We start from the raw sequence: 14,116 nt of genomic DNA, 5'->3' as shown, positions 1-14,116 counted from the left end.
GAGGTTGAGGACGAGGCACACTACTTACCTTGCGACAACGGCGTCGCGCTGCTGTGGTAATCTGGTCCTGTGCCTGTGTGTGGTCCCCCTCCGTGTCTATTGGCCTGCACATGGGAATGAAGAGTGGCCTTTTGGTGGATGGCCGGAGAATGACGGAGGTGTGCCATCGTGCCTAACTCCGGCACCTCGCAGTTGGCCGGACAAAGACTCAGTCACCACGCGTGCATGCAGGGTGCAACCGTGTCGCACTCTGCACGTCTCAGGCCGTACCTCCGCGCACGTCTAGCACAACGTGCCTCCTCGATAGGCTTTTTGTTAGATACGTAGATGAGCTGATCCATTCGTTGTACTCGTATACACCGTAACTTCACTGATGTGATTAATACAAACAGAGTTACGCAATTCAACACGCTCCGGATGCCGCGTCCAGCAAGTCCAGCCGGTCCCTGCGTGCGGCGGCGCGGAGCGCATGGGCACTCGGTCCATTGCCATTTGCCAGCTGTCGGGTCAAGCGTTGGGATGGCGTGAGATAGAAGAGGGAGATGAGATGGACAATGATGTGGCAAGGTCAATGGTCTAAACCATGCCATGTCAGCAAAAAACCACCCAAATCAATTCAAGGGATGAAAACATCCGGTTTTAACAATTGAGGGACTAAGATTTGCCGGTTTTGAAGTTGAGGGATCATTTCTATACTTTCAAATAAGTTAAGGGATGAAAAATATACCTTTTTCCTTTTAATTCCCAGTCTCGGAAGCAACATCCTCTCTGTCAGGCAGTTGGATGAGGCTGGGGTACGTCATCAGCATTGAAGATGGGATAATGCAAATTCAAGACCCAGGGCGGCACATCCTAGCACGCATCAAACACTCTGAAAGCAGGTTGTACACCAGTCTCCTCTCAATTGACACTCCGGCATGCCTGTTGACCCAAGGGGAGGACCAAACATGGCGTTTGCATGCCAGGATGGTGCATCTTCATTTCGGTGTGCTCAGAGCCATGTCCACTAAGCAGATGGTGAGAGGGATGTCGCGATGCGTTAGTATGTTGGAGCCGCCCATTGCGCCATCACTAGTCGCTGACTTGCCGCCCTTCTTCACCTTATGGATATTCTTGTTCGCCTTGGAACCGCCGTCGCTGGACTTGACCGACTCCTTGTCGCTGTCTGTCATCATAGATCATCGAGGCTCTAGGTATCAATTGTTGTTTTTTGATCAGTAGATCAATTCACCAGTAACCGGAGCAGCACGGGTGTGCAAAGCTAGCAAGCACACAGCCTAGTAGCTTGATTGATGAACAATAGCTAGCTAGTACGTGCACCGTCGTAACCAACCCCCCGTGTGTGATGCTGGCTTGCTAGTGCTCTAATCGCTCGGATCAATTTACATCGAAGGCGTCGAAGGAACTCTGGAGTAACTTGACGACAGGAAACAAATCGGTTTGATGGCCACGGCCATGTTGAGTACTTCTTTGTATTGCTCTTTTCTGGCGATGCAGATTACAGGGGTTATACGTGAGTACATATAGCATCTAGGACTAGCGATCTAACCTACTCGGTTAGGAGTTCTAATCCTACTACTACTATAGGTGCCTAATCAGAGTCCGACTGGGATAAACCACTACACGTCATGTTTGAAAGATGGCGTTAAGCGTATGCCTAGCAGGGACGCGTTACATGTTTATATAGGCCACCATGCGGCTAGGGTTTACAAGGATCTAGTTGGTTAGGTTGTGGATTGATCTCCAAGTTAGCTATACAAGATAGAGATCCTCCAACAACCTACCAACCGGATTACAATGAAGCAAATACACCGCACCTAGTCCTACAATGTATATATGGTTTATAATACACTATATATATGTATACAAGTAGTCTAACACTCCCCCTCAATCATAACTTCATCAAGTTGAGATTGTTCTTGAATTCTTCTAATTTTTGCCAAGATAGGGCTTTAGTGAACCCGTCTGCAACTTGGTCATTTGTGGGAATGAACCGAATATCAAGTAGCTTCTTAGCTACCCTTTCACGCACAAAATGATAATCCACCTCAATGTGCTTTGTTCTTGCATGGAACACTTAATTTGCTGAAAGATAAGTGGCACCAATATTGTCACACAACAAATGTGCAGCAGGAGAGTGATTTACACGAACCTCATTCAGGAAGGTTTGAATCCATATTAATTCTGCCGTAGCATTGGCCAAGGCCTTATACTCAGCTTCTTTGCTTGATCTTGACACGGTAGCTTGTTTCCGTGCACTACATGATATGAGATTTGGTCCAAAGAAAACAGCAAAGCCCCCTGTTGATCTTCTATCATCAGGACAACCTGCCGAATCAGCATCAGAGAATGCACTCACCAAAGTTGATGTTGACCTTGTGACTTTCAAACCTATACTCATAGTACCTCTCAGATATCTCAAGATCCTTTTTACTGTTGTCCAGTGTGCAAAAGTAGGGGTATGCAAGAACTGACATACTTTATTGATCGGAAAAGATATATCAGGTCTTGTAAGTGTTAGATATTGCAAGGCACCTACCACACTTCTATAGTTTGTAGATTCTTCAGCACTTAAAGGCTCACCTTCTTCCTTAGCTAGTTTTTCAGAAGTTGAGAGAGGCATATTTGAAATCTTGCAATTCATCATACCTGCTCGTTTTAACACATCTGACACATACTTTTCTTGACTCAAGACTATGCCATCTTTAACCTTCTTTACTTCTATCCCCAAGAAATAATGCAAATCATCAAGATCTTTAAGAGCAAAGTCTCTCCTTAGATCTTCAAGCAATGCCTTAGTTGCATCCTGTGATGAACTTGCAACAATATATCATCAACATATACTAACATGAAAATGGTGATTTTTCCTTTTCTGTAAAAGGACAGTGATGTGTCAGCTTTGGATGGCTGAAAACCAAGACTTTGGAGTTTCTCACTCAGCCTAGAGTACCATGCTTTGGGTGCTTGTTTTAAACCATATAAAGCTTTATCACGCATGCACACATAATGATGCTTATCTTTTACCTCATACCCAGGTGGTTACTTCATATATGCTTCCTCCTCTAGAACGCCATGAAGGAACGCATTCTGCAAATCGAATTGATGAAGACTCCAATTGTTTGATACTGCAATAGAGAGAACAAGTCTGATAGTAGCTGCTTTCACAACTGGGCTAAAGCTATCCTCATAGTCTATGACATACCTTTGCTTAAAACCCTTTGCAACTAGTCTAGCTTTGAATCTATCTATTTCTCCATCAGCTCTTCTTTTGATTCTATAAACCCATTTACAATCAATTATATTTCTAACTTTTGCTGGAGGAGCTAAATGCCATGTTCTGCTTTTCATAAGAGCATTATATTCCTCATCCATTGCATTTTTCCAATCGTTATGTTTTGAAGCTTCTACCAAGTTGTATGGTTCTACTATAGCAGCAAGACCAACAAATCGTACCTTATCATACCTGACCGTACCATCTGTACCATGTTGTGACCTTGTTCTCTGTGTGGGTGCAGAAATAACTGCAGAGTCCTCCGCCACAGAAGATCCATCCATGCTCGATGCAGGCACAGGAGCAGCCGATCCAGATGCACCGGATCCAACGCGGATGTTGACGCGTCATGTTGCGCGCCTGATTGGCCGACACGAGGAGCGAGGCGGATCTTGCTCCCCGCCCGTGACGTGCCTGGCTGGTCAGCCCGACCGCCTAAAGGAGACCACGCCACTTGGCGGCTCGAGAGAGGCGCGTGACTCGCTCTGGGTCCATCGAGCGAGGAGTGCACTTCTAGGCCCCTCCTTGCGGGCCCGCGGCTGGACGCGTGGGACGTCGCGGATGGCTCGGCTCCTCCCGAGGCGGATACTGTGCCGCCAGTGCTGGCTGGCGCGTCAGACGAGGGGGAATCATCCCCGGGATCGCTGCTGTCAAGATCAGCTACAACACCTGAATCTGCATTGTGTTCCGCGCGTGTCTGCTGCATAAAATCATGATATACAACGGGATTTCCACCAAAATTGACAGCAGGATTTTTATGAAGATTAACTGAAGGATCAGCTGTTTGTTCCTCCGTTCTCGCGGACACCGCCACGACCTTGGCCACGGCCATCGCCCCCGTTGCCTCGGTCGGCTCCATAGCGACCACCGTTGCCACCACGGCCTCCGCCATGGTTGGGTCCGCCACGCCCTCCATGGGAGACGGCGTTGGCAGAGGAGTGAGAGGACTGGCCGCCACCCTCAACCATGGCCAGCCTACTTTCATAGTTGATGAGCTGCGAATAAAGCTCACTCACCTTGATGGACTCAGTTTGGGCGCAGATGGTAGAGACAAAGGACATGCAGTCGAAGTCGAGTCCCGCAAGGATGTAGGACACCATGTCCTCGTCGGTGAGGGGCTTCCCGACAGATGCCATCTCATCTCTGAGCGATTTCATGTGCTCGATGTACTCGGCCACCGTCGGGTTTTCCTTCTTCGTCATGGAGAGGGCAATCCTCGTATTGACGATGTGCGCCTGAGTCTGGGAGATAAAGATCTCTGTGATGGCGACCCATGCTTCGGCCGCCGTGTTGCAGTGTGCAACCTGGATCATAACGGGTGCTGAGATAATTTAGTTGAAGATGAATCTCAGCACCTGGGAATCTCGGGCCCTGTCGATGTCGTACGCCGGGTTGGGCACGTCGGTGGGCTTGCCGTCCTTGTCGGAGAGCTTCCGGGCCGGCTGCTCCCTCTCTGGATCGAGATAGGACATGAGCTGAGCACCCCGGATGGCTGCCATACCCTGTGCGCACCACACCAGGAAGTTGGAGCGATGGAGTCGGTCAGTGATCGGGATGAGAGCTGGTGCGGCAACGGCGGAACTTGAGAAGGCCATGGCTGCGAGATGAGCTAGAGGAGATAGGCTCTGAATACCATGAAAGATGGCGTTAAGCGTATGCCTAGAAGGGACGGATGTTTTTATAGGCCACATTGCGGCTAGGGTTTACAAGGATCTAGTTGGTTAGGTTGTGGATTGATCTCCAAGTTAGCTATACAAGATTGAGATCTTCCAACAACCTACCAACCGGATTACAATGAAGCAAATACACCGTACCTGGTCCTACAATGTATATACGGTTTACAATACACCATATATACGTATACAAGTATTCTAACAATGTTTATTCCTACAGCTCATGACCAAGCTGATTCCACTTTCTCAGGTAAACTAGCATCCCTCTCCCACATTACCACATATCTCTTTTGCCTTGGTCTGTTTTGTATCACTTCTTCAGCCTCACACTTCAATAGCAGTGGTATATTGTCTGAACATGGTCTGTTTTGTATCACTTCTTCAGCCTCACACTTCAATAGCAGGTTCACTATGCTAGGGACGCGTGGCGGACGAACGGGCTGCGCATTCAGATTCATCTCGTCGTTCTGAGGAACTTTCATGTACAAATCTTTTCCATCCGAGCTACGGTTTATTTTATATTAATTTTAAAAGATTTAAATCATTTTTAGGATTTATCTAATTAATTTAATTCAACATTATCCAGAACAGTGCATGATGACGTCATCATGACGTCAGCAGTCAACAGGGCGTTGACTGGGTCAAACTGACGTGTGGGACCCACGTGTCATACTCTATTTAGGTTAATTAGGATTTAGCTAACCTAATTACTGTTTAATTAAACTAGCTAGTTAATTAGATTAATTAAACGAGATTAATTGACTTAATTAATTCACTAATTAATTAATTATTAATTTTATTAATTCATTTCTTTATTTTACTTCCTTTTTTATAAAAACGTTCTGGGGGTTTGGGGCCCCTTTGTCATTGAGCCAGTGGGCCTTAGCGGGCACGGCGGTAACGGGTGTGGGTGCAGGCGAGGGGGCGACGGGCGCCACCCGAATGGCGCAGGCGCGGGCTACCGGGGTCCGGTGCCGGCGAGGTTGTGGTCGCGGCCATAGCTGGAGCAGGAGGGGCGGCACGGTGAGCGGCGGGGCGCTGGGACAGAACCCGCCCGGTGCGGGGAGGTCACTGGGCGACGGGGAAGCAGGGGGGCCGCTTAAGCGGGCTGGCAGCAGCGGACGGCGCTGGCGAAGGGCGGCGGCGGCGGTTGGCACTGGCAGGGCGGAGGTGGCTGACGAGGAAGCGACCAAGTGGCTAACGAGGGGCTCCAGGGGCGGGGGAACCGCGGGCGACCAGCGTCGAGGAGAAAGAGTCGCGCGGGCGCGGGCATCTGCGGGCGAAGGGGCTGGCGGCGGGCGCCTGTACGCGGTGGCACACCGAGCGTGACGAGCAGGGGAGGCCCGGACGGCGCGGGGACAGGGGGAGAGAGGAGGATCGGGGTACTCACCGCGGGCGTAGGGTTCGGGGCAGTGGGGGTCGGGGTGGTCGACGGGGACGACGGCGGAGAGGAAGCAGGCCGGTGGCGAGGAGGAGGAAGGCCGGTGGGGAGGTCCGGTGAGGTCGTCCTCCAGGGGGTGGCGATGCGGTGTCGACGAGGTGGTAATACGTCTCCGTCGTATCTATAATTTTTCATTGTTCCATGCCAATTTTATTCAACTTTCATATACTTTTGGCAACTTTTTATACTATTTTTGGGACTAAAATATTGATCCAGTGCCCAGTGCCAGTTCTTGTTTGTTGCATGTTTTATGTTTCGCAGAAACCCAATATCAAACGGAGTCCAAACGTGATAAAAACGGACGGAGAATTATTTTGAAATATTTGTGATTTTTGGAAAGTAAAATCAACGCGAAACGGTGCCCGAGGTGGCCACGAGATAGGGGGGCGCGCCCTCCCCCCTGGGCGCGCCCGGCACCCTCGTGGGCCACCCGTAAGGCGGTTGACGCTCTTCTTTTGCCGCAAGAAAGCTAATTTTATTAGAAAAATCTGGGCGAAAGATTCACCCCAATCAGAGTTACGGATCTCCGGATATAAAAGAAACGGTGAAGGGGCAGAATCTGGGAAGGCAGAAACAGAGAGATAGATCCTATCTCGAAGGGGCTCTCGCCCCTCCCACGCCATGGGAGCCAAGGACCAGAGGGGAAACCCTTCTCCCATCTAGGGAGGAGGCCAAGGAGGAAGAAGAAGAAGAGGGGGCTTTCTCCCCCTTGCTTCCGGTGGCGCCGGAGCGCTGCCGAGGGCCATCATCATCACCGCGATCTTCACCAACAACTTCACCGCCTTCATCCCCAACTCTTCCCCCCTCTATGCAGCGGTGTAACCTCTCTTTTACCCGTTGTAATCTCTACTTAAACATGGTGCTCAACGCTATATATTATTTCCCAATGATGTATGGCTATCCTATGATGTTTGTGTAGATCCGTTTTGTCCTATGGGTTAATTGATGATCATGATTGGTTTGAGTTGCATGTTTTATTATTGGTTCTGTCCTATGGTGCTATCCGTGTCACGCAAGCGTGAGGGATCCCCGCTGTAGGGTTTGCAATATGTTCATGATTTGATTATGGTGGGTGGCGTGAGTGAACAGAAGCACAAACCCGAGTAAGTAGGTTGTTTGCGTATGGGATAAAGGGGACTTGATACTTTAATGCTATGGTTGGGTTTTACCTTAATGATATTTAGTAGTTGCGGATGCTTGCTAGAGTTCCAATCATAAGTGCATATGATCCAAGAAGAGAAAGTATGTTAGTTTTTGCCTCTCCCTCAAATAAAATTGCAATAGTGTTTACCGGTCTAGTTATCGATTGCCTTGGACAAATAACTTTCTCGTGACAAAAAGCTCTCTACTAAAACTAACTTTATTTCTTCTTTATCTAAACAGCCCCTACTTTTTATTTACGTGTTCTTTATATTCTTGCAAACCTATCCTATCACACCTACAAAGTACTTCTAGTTTCATACTTGTTCTAGGTAAAGCGAACACTAAGCGTGCGTAGATTCGTATCAGTGGCAGATAGGACTTGAGAGAATATTTGTTCTACCTTTATCTCCTCGTTGGGTTCGACACTCTTACTTATCGAAAGAGGCTCCAACTATCCCATATACTTGCGGGTCATCAAGACCTTTTTATGGCGCCCTTGCCGGGGTGTCATAGCGTGGGGTGAATATTCTCGTGTGTGCTTGTTTGCTTTATCACTAAGCAATTTTTATTTGCTGTTCTAAGTTGTTCTCTATCTTTAGTTATGGATATGGACCACGAAATACTAAAAAAATTAGGTGTACTTGCTACTCATGGATATGGGGAACCTCCTAAAACCCTCGATGCTCGTTATGTGATAGAAATTATGTACTACTTTGATAATCCTGAGAAAACCCCATTCAACTTTGTTATGGGAGACACGTTGGATCAACGTGAATACTTTAGGGATTATCGCTTGACACAAAAAGGGAAACTATTATGGGATCAAATTTCTATGTTGCGTTCGTATGCTCGTCAACTATGCTTGTACATGATTATACTTGTTGCTCTAGGATGAAGGCTCCACACCTTCCCTTTTCATGCAAATTCAATGATAATGAAACCTTAGCTTCTTATGCTAATGGTAGATATGATTACTATGATGTGGACCAAATAGAAGAATTTGTTGCTTTTATGGGTGCTTATGAGATTGAATCTATGTTTAAAGAGTTTGTTGATTCAGTTTATAGACCTGAAAATCTTGCTATACTTAGATATTGCTATAAAAATTATGAATACAATTACAATATTGATGCATTTATGGAGAAAGTCTCCGCTGTCCAAGAAGATACTAATATTTTGTAGGAAGCTATGGAAGAAGAAATTGATGAAACTGTGAGCTCATTGGATGAAAAAGATGATGAGGAGAGCGAAGAACAAAAGGAGGAAGGGCGGATTAGCTACCCGTGCCCACCTTCTAATTAGAGTAACTCTTCAACTCATACATTGTTTAATTTCCCTTCGTGCTTACCGAAGGATGATTGCTATGATGATTGTTATGATCCCGTTGATTCTCTTGAATTGCCCCTTTCTGATGATCTTGCTATGCTTGTGGCCAAGATGCCAATATGAATTATGCTTATGGAGATGAACTTGCTATAGTTCCTTATGTTAAACATGAAATTGTTGCTATTGCACCCACGCATGATAGTTCTATTATCGTTTTGAATTCTCCCAACTACACTATATCGGAGAAGTTTGTGCTTACTAAGGATTATATTGATGGGTTGCCTTTTACCGTTGCACATGATGATTTTGATAGATATAATATGCATGTGCTTGATGCTCCTACTTGCAATTATTATGAGAGAGGAACTATATCTCCACCTCTCTATGTTTCCAATATGATAAAATTGCAAGAAACTGCTTATACTATGCATTGGCCCTTACTTTGTGTGCATGAATTGGTTTTTTATGACATGCCGATGCATAGGAAGAGAGTTAGACTTCATTGTTGCTTGATATATGTTACTTTGTGCTCACTACTAAATTACAAATCATTGTTAATTAAAATTGGCTTTGATATACCTTGGGATCCGGGTGGATTCATTACTTGAGCACTATATGCCTAGCTTAATGGCTTTAAAGAAAGCGCTGCCAGGGAGACAACCCGGAAGTTTTAGAGAGTCATTTATTTCTTTTGATTGCTTTTATATAGTCTAAAAACAAAAAAATAAAGAGGGGAACCCAAAACTTTTCAAAAAGGAAAGTGAAAGTGAGAAAGACAAGCATTGTTGAAGTGGGAGAGCTCCTTGAACTTTGTTCATGCTCACGGAAACTTTGTGAATCTTAATTACAGAAACTTTTAATCAAAAATAATTATCCCCTTGTACAATTCCTTTGTATTATAAAAATAATGTGCCAAGGTTTGCCTTTAGGATGTTTACAATGCTTGTTGGTTTGTACAGTGCAGGACAGAAACATTGGCTGTAGTGCGCGATTTTAAATTTTTAACTGGAACGACAAATGGTTCTGATTCCTTTTGCAATGTCTTTCTGTACAAATGTTTTATTTTTTCTAATTTTGGGAGAATTTTTGGGGTAACATAAGTATTGTGGATGTTCAGATTGCTACAGACTGTTCTGTTTTTGACAGATTCTGTTTTTGATGCACAATTTGCTTGTTTTGATGAAGCTATCAATTTCTATCAGTCGATTAAGCCATGGAAAAGCTATATTACAGTAGACACAATGCAAAAACAAAATATGAATTGGTTTGAAAAAGTAGCTAGAGTAGTGATTTGCTTTATTATACTAACAGATCTTACAGAGTTTTCTGTTGAAGTTTTGTGTGGATGAAGTGTTTGATCGAGGAGGTCTCGATATGAGGAAAAGGAAGAGAGGCAAGAGATCAAGCTTGGGGATGCCCAAGGCACCCCAAGTAAATATTCAAGGAGACTCAAGCGTCTAAGCTTGGGGATGCCCCGGAAGGCATCCCCTCTTTCTTCAACAAGTATCGGTATGTTTTCGTATTCGTTTTGTTCATGCGATATGTGCAAGTCTTGGAGCGTCTTTTGCATTTAGTTTTCATTTTTCTTTTATGAACCATGCTGGTATGAGATAGTCCTTGGTTGATTTATAGAATGCTCTTTGCACTTCACTTAAATTTTTTGAGTATGGCTTTATAGAATGCTTCATGTGCTTCACTTATATCTTTTGAAGTTTGGATCGCTTGTTTCTCTTTACATAGAAAACCGCCATTTGTAGAATGCTCTTTTGCTTCACTTATATTTGTTAGAGCGTGGGCATATCTTTTGTAGAAAGAATTAAACTCTTTTGCTTCACTTATATCTATTCAGAGAGATGACAGGAATTGGTCATTCACATAGTGAGTCATAGAATCCTACGTAAACTTGTAGATCGCTGAATATGATATGTTTGATTCCTTGCAATAGTTTTGCGATATAAAGATGGTGATATTAGAGTCATGCTAGTGGGTGGTTGTGGTTTGTAGAGACACTTGTGTTGAGGTTTGCAAGTCCCGTAGCATGCATGTATGGTAACCGTTGTGTGACAAATTTGAAGCATGGGGTGTTTCTTTGATTGTCTTCCTTATGAGTGGCGGTCGGGGACGAGCGATGGTCTTTTCCTACCAATCTATCCCCCTAGGGGCATGCGTAGTAGTACTTTGCTTCGAGGGCTAATAAACTTTTGCAATAAGTATATGAGTTCTTTATGACTAATGTGAGTCCATGGATTATACGCACTTTTACCTTTCCATCATTGCTAGCCTCTTCGGTACCGTGCATTGCCCTTTCTAACCTCGAGAGTTGGGGCAAACTTTGCTGGTGCATCCAAACCCCGTGATATGATACGCTCTATCACACATAAGCCTCCTTATATCTTCCTCAAAACAGCCACCATACCTACCTATCATGGCATTTCCATAGCCATTCCGAGATATATTGCCATGCAACTTCCGTCATCATCATATACATGACTTGAGCATTCATTGTCATATTGCTTTGCATGATCGTAAGATAGCTAGCATGATGTTTTCATGGCTTGTCCGTTTTTTTGATGTCATTGCTACGCTAGATCATTGCACATCCCGGTACACCGCCGGAGGCATTCATATAGAGTCATATCTTTGTTCTTGTATCGAGTTGTAATATCGAGTTGTAAGTAAATAAAAGTGTGATGATCATCATTATAGAGCATTGCCCCCTAAAAAAGAAAAAAAAGAAAAAAAGGGAGATAGGCCAAAGAAGCCTAAATAAAAAAGGGGCCAAAGAAGCCCGCAAAAAAAAAGAAAAAGAAAAGGGCCAATGTTACTATCCTTTCTCCACACTTGTGCTTCAAAGTAGCACCATGTTCTTCATATAGAGAGTCTCTTATGTTGTCACTTTCATATACTAGTGGGAATTTTCATTATAGAACTTGGCTTGTATATTCCTACAATGGGCTTCCTCAAATGCCCTAGGTCTTCATGAGCAAGCAAGTTGGATGCACACCCACTTAGTTTTCAGTTTGAGCTTTCATACACTTATAGCTCTAGTGCATCCGTTGCATGGCAATCCCTACTCCTCGCATTGACATCAGTTGATGGGCATCTCCATAGCCCGTTGATTAGCCACGTCGATGTGAGACTTTCTGCCTTTTTGTCTTCTCCACATAACCTCCACCATCGTATTCTATTCCACCCATAGTGCCATATCCATGGCTTGCGCTCATGTATTGCGCGAGGGTTGAAAAGGCTGAAGCGCGTTAAAAAGTATGAACCAATTGCTCGGCTTGTCATCGGGGTTGTGCATGATGGGAGCATTTTGTGTGACGAAAATGAAGCATGGCCAAACTATATGATTTTGTAGTGATAATCTTGCTTTGGCCATGTTGTTTTGAAAATCCATGATTGCTTTATTAGTACCCTCGAAGTATTATTGTTTTTATGTCAAATGATAGACTATTGCTTTGAATCACTCGTGTCTTAATATTCATGCCATGATTAGACATATGATCAAGATTATGCTAGGTAGCATTCCACATCAATTTTTTTATCATTTACCTACTCGAGGACGAGCAGGAATTAAGCTTGGGGATGCTGATACATCTCCATCGTATCTATAATTTTTGATTGTTCCATGCCAATATTATTCAACTTTCATATACTTTTGGCAACTTTTTATACTATTTTTGGGACTGAAATATTGATCTAGTGCCCAGTGCCAGTTCTTGTTTGTTGCATGTTTTATGTTTCGCAGAAACCCAATATCAAACGGAGTCCAAACGGGATAAAAACGGACGGAGAATTATTTTGCAATATTTGTGATTTTTGGGAAGTAAAATCAACGCGAAACGGTGCCCGAGGTGGCCATGAGATAGGGGGGCGCGCCCTCCCCCCCTGGGCGCGCCTGGCTCCCTCGTGGGCCACCTGTAAGGCGGTTGACGCTCTTCTTTTGCCGCAAGAAAGCTAATTTTATGAGAAAAATCTGGGCGAACGATTAACCCGAATCGGAGTTACAGATCTCCGGATATAAAAGAAACGGTGAAGGGGCAGAATCTGGGAACGCAGAAACAGAGAGATAGATCCAATCATGGAGGGGCTCTCGCCCCTCCCACGCCATGGGAGCCAAGGACCAGAGGGTAAACCCTTCTCCCATCTAGGGAGGAGGCCAAGGAAGAAGAAAAAGAAGGGGGGCTCTCTCCCCCTTGCTTCCGGTGGCGCCGGAGCGCTGCCGGGGGCCATCATCATCACCGCGATCTTCACCATCAACTTCACCGCCTTCATCACCAACTCTTCCCCCCTCTATGCAGCAGTGTAACCTCTCTTTTACCCGCTGTAATCTCTACTTAAACATGGTGCTCAACGCTATATATTATTTCCCAATGATGTATGGCTATCCTATGATGTTTGAGTAGATCCGTTTTGTCCTATGGGTTAATTGATGATCATGATTGGTTTGAGTTGCATGTTTTATTATTGGTGCTGTCCTATGGTGCTCTCCGTGTCGCGCAAGCGTGAGGGATCCCCGCTGTAGGGTTTGCAATATGTTCATGATTTGCTTATGGTGGGTGGCGTGAGTGAACAAAAGCACAGACCCGAGTAAGTAGGTTGTTTGCGTATGGGATAAAGGGGACTTGATACTTTAATGCTATGGTTGGGTTTTACCTTAATGATCTGTAGTAGTTGCGGATGCTTGCTAGAGTTCCAATCATAAGTGCATATGATCCAAGAAGAGAAAATATGTTAGCTTATGCATCTCCCTCAAATCAAATTGCAATAGTGATTACCGGTCTAGTTATCGATTGCCTTGGACAAATAACTTTCTCGTGACAAAAAGCTCTCTACTAAAACTAATTTTATTGCTTCTTTATCTAAACAGCCCCTACTTTTTATTTACGCGTTCTTTATATTCTTGCGAACCTATCCTATCACACCTACAAAGTACTTCTAGTTTCATACTTGTTCTAGGTAAAGCGAACACTAAGCATGCGTAGAGTCGTACCAGTGGCAGATAGGACTTGAGAGAATATTTGTTCTACCTTTAGCTCCTCGTTGGGTTTGACACTCTTACTTATCAAAAGAGGCTACAACTATCCCGTATACTTGCGGGTCATCAGGTGGCGCCGGGGACAGCGAGGGAGGAGGCGAGGCGGTGAGGCGGCGGGGACGGCGCCAACAGGGACCAGGTCGGCGACGGTGACGAGCGCGGGGGAGGGGCGCAGGCGCCCGATCCAGATCGGGATCGGGAGGAGATGTGGGAGAGAGGGG

General features: G+C 45.2%; 1 long non-coding RNA gene and 1 pseudogene across 1 annotated transcript in view; both read right to left on the bottom strand.

The window, feature by feature from the left end:
• The window catches only part of LOC123168649 (uncharacterized), a 32,153-nt gene that overhangs the window by 8,049 nt on the left and 9,988 nt on the right, over positions 1 to 14,116 (bottom strand). The window lies entirely within an intron of this gene.
• Positions 4,251 to 4,389, bottom strand: LOC123171740 (uncharacterized; annotated as a pseudogene).

This window comes from Triticum aestivum, chromosome 7D (genome assembly GCF_018294505.1).
Source record: "Triticum aestivum cultivar Chinese Spring chromosome 7D, IWGSC CS RefSeq v2.1, whole genome shotgun sequence".
In the NCBI taxonomy this organism is placed as follows: Eukaryota; Viridiplantae; Streptophyta; class Magnoliopsida; order Poales; family Poaceae; genus Triticum; species Triticum aestivum.
Note: the sequence above shows the minus strand (reverse complement) of the source record. Positions and strands in the feature narration are given on the sequence as shown.